Source organism: Solanum tuberosum, unplaced genomic scaffold (assembly GCF_000226075.1).
Source record: "Solanum tuberosum cultivar DM 1-3 516 R44 unplaced genomic scaffold, SolTub_3.0 scf00516, whole genome shotgun sequence".
Taxonomy (NCBI): domain Eukaryota; kingdom Viridiplantae; phylum Streptophyta; class Magnoliopsida; order Solanales; family Solanaceae; genus Solanum; species Solanum tuberosum.
This window is the reverse complement of record NW_006239432.1, coordinates 299,746-303,229: the sequence shown is the minus strand read 5'-3', so window position 1 is coordinate 303,229 and position 3,484 is coordinate 299,746.

Here is a 3,484-nt window from a genome sequence, read left to right as displayed (position 1 = left end):
GTGATGGTTGTGATTTCATGTTGGTGTGATATATGTTTGTAATTGCTTCATTATAATGCATGTATGTATGTGAATGTTGAATTATTGATCACCCTAATCATAAATGAGGATAATTGAACAATTGTATGCCATGAATCAACACTTGATTGTATGATTATGAGAATGTACATTGTGATTGTGGCTTGTTGAATGGATCAGTTGCCACATTCCGGCATAAATATGGGATCGGTTCCGACATAAACATGGGATCGGTTGCCACATTCCGGCATAAACATGGGATCGATTGCCACGTTCCAGCATAAACATGGGATCGGTTGCCACGTTCCGGCATAAACATGGGATTTGCTGCCAGGTTTCGGCACACTAACTTGGATCGGGTACCACGAATCGGTATGCTAACAATTTGGGTTTGGGTTCCATGAGAGGACCATTGGGTTCCCTGAGAGGACCATTGAATTGTGATGTGTATATACTTGTGATGATTACGTTCATATCTAATGATGATGGGTATTGGAAGAATGTATGTTGCTCTAAAAGGATAATTGTATCTCTTGAGACTTGTGAGAGTGTGCGTTATTTGTAAAAGATGACTAATATTGTATATGTTCGATATATGTCTATTTTATAATGTTGTGGTTACTTTCATGTGTTTCATTTACTTTACTTGCTTGTTCTTTGTTGAGTACAGAGCATTTTCAGGCAGCTATTGATAGACCTTAGCTAAGTGACTATTGAGCGTGACCGGATTCAAGGGTGAGCCAGTTCTTTCAGGATGTCATGGATATTTCTTATTTAAGTCCACTCTTTTCGGACTCAGACTATTTTTTAAGGTGTTGTTTAGTTTCGGGGTTGTACCCCTTGTTCTTAGACTTGTCGTTAGTTGAGTTTTGGTACAATGACTTTCAGGTTTTAGGGGTTGTTCTTCCGCATTAGTTTGGTTAGTTAGTTGTTTAAACCTTTGGATTTTATGGGAACTCCACATTTTTATTGTTATTTAAACATGTTTCCGTAGCTTTAAATGTGTAATACTTGGGTTAAGTTGATTAGTTGGGTTGTAGTTTTAGTTCTCCCACCAGAGGGTTAGTGTGGGTGCCACTCACGATGGTCTGGGTCGTGACAATTAAATAAACAAGGTTTATTTTAATTCACCGAATAATTTCATAGCATTGAAAGAGATTATGTAGTTGTTTGTACCTAGAACTCCATCCTAAATTTTTCTGTTTTTATCTCTTTTCTCTTCATCTGAATTCATGAATATAGACACCTCCACTATTGATTAGTTCAAGCAAAAGCAAAAATAAAATTCTCTCTTGTGTCCATTTGTATTTTCAAATTATTGTAGTTGTGACCATAATAAGTAAAATTATTAGTAATTAGTTAAGAATACCAAAATTACTCCAAGCCAAATAGCACTGGATACATTGCAAGACAATATGTATACTGATTTTCCATTTCTACACAAAATAGTAACAACAAATTCTAGAAAGAGAAACAATCATAAATAAATAATTAGAATTGAAACAATCTTTTCTAATTTAAAAAAAAATCTATAAATGATAAAAATCTTACAAACAAACAATAGAAGATGGAAAAAGAAGGAACTTTACCATAGAAGTACGTATACATGCTAGTGGAAGAATTCAAGATAACAAATTTGTATTTGGTAGTGGTATTTATTGATTTAGCTACAACTCTTCATATTCTTTAATTTAAGATTAAAAGGGGAAAATCTTGATTCGTGTACTTATTTAAAATTCTAAAAATATTAATTGTCTCTTGTTCTTCCAAATTCCCTTTCTAATAAATATCTTACAATTCAAAATATAATTAAAATAATATTATTTAATTAATTAGATGTTTAATTTAGTCTAGCGGTAAAATGGTAATCCAACTTTTCATCTTTGGAGCTTCCCACTTTTAATAATATATGATTATTAAACTTTTATACTTTGTTTAAAATTGTCATAATTATTAAACTATTTTGTTCGATCAACTTGTCTATATAAAGTAAAAGGACGGCTAATATTCAAATCGAAGCTCAATAAATCAAAGCCAAAAAATAGTGTGGCACCGGAACATAAAAATCCCGGCTCCACTTATGTTCATAAGCATTATACACTTCTTTTCTTTCATAATGGATGTCTCTCTGCTTCTGTCCAGAGGATTAAGCTTAGTTGAATCTCGTTAAATTTTTATGTTATTTTTTCTATTTTCTTTATGTGTGATAGTTAACCCACAATTTTTTGGCAGCATAAATCATGTGATGGTACTCCCTAATATAAAATTTGAAAAAAATATAAACAAGGTCAGACCAATTAATTAGCGTTTGCCACCAAAGAATGTGGTGCAGTGGATAGAGTTGTTTCTCCCTTAATCAGAGGTCTTAGGTTTGAACCCTGGGGATGAAAAAATCTTTGGTGAGAAACGCTTTCCCCCGAATGGAGCCTTACACAATACAAATCCAAATTAGTTGGGCTCTAATACAGATACCCCGAATGAAGGCTTATTGCATATACAATGAAAATAAAAAGATACATTAACTTGTTTAAATACACCAAATACATCTAATAAAACAAGATTAAAAACTTTTGAAGCGAGATATTTAACATTAATTTCATATACGTATAAAAGAATTCATGTTTAATCTTTCTCCCCATTGTATTTCTATCGGTGTCTACAGTGAAAATGATTAGTTAATAGAGATACAACGTAACACACCATCATGAATTTATTAAAAATAAACTCGAAAATCCATAGAATCCATGGCTTCGATGATAAAGAGCTTGTGAAGTCTTCGACGATGAATGTGAACTGTTTGGCGGATCCATTAATCAATTTGGAAAGCTTTCTTTATAATAGTTACTTCAATTCGATCTCGTTAGAAAGGAACAATACATAATAAGGTTTGGGTTCAAAAGATTTTTATCGGTCATGGTGATGATATCTTGAGAAGAAGAGAGTAGATTAATCATTGTTTGAATGAAATTGTATGGTGAAATTCTTGAATCGGAAAGGAGGAGAGATAATTGAGTGATAAATATGGGAGGAGGGAATTAAGAGAGAGTGATTGATTTAGAGTGAAAGAGTAAATTAAGAAGATAATTAATTAATCCTAGTTTTAAGGAATATGGAAATCTGATTATATCTTCAATAATATATGGTATAAAATATTAAAAATTGTAATATATGTATAATTTTGTGAAAGTAGAAATAATATTAGTATATATGGTAGTGATGTATGCCTAATAAGGTAATTAACCTATAATTTATGGGGTCAAATTTTACATTTAAAAAAATTGAATCACAATTTGAGATCCCAAATCTTGTTTATTGGAGAATTTGAAAATTTTAATCATGATCTCAAATCATATGGTCCAAACATGTCCAAACGCTTACTAATTAGTCTTAAAGATTTCTAACATGCAATGATTAGCTTGTTTGGATGGTTGTTATATGTTGAAGAAAATAGTCAAATATCACCCCA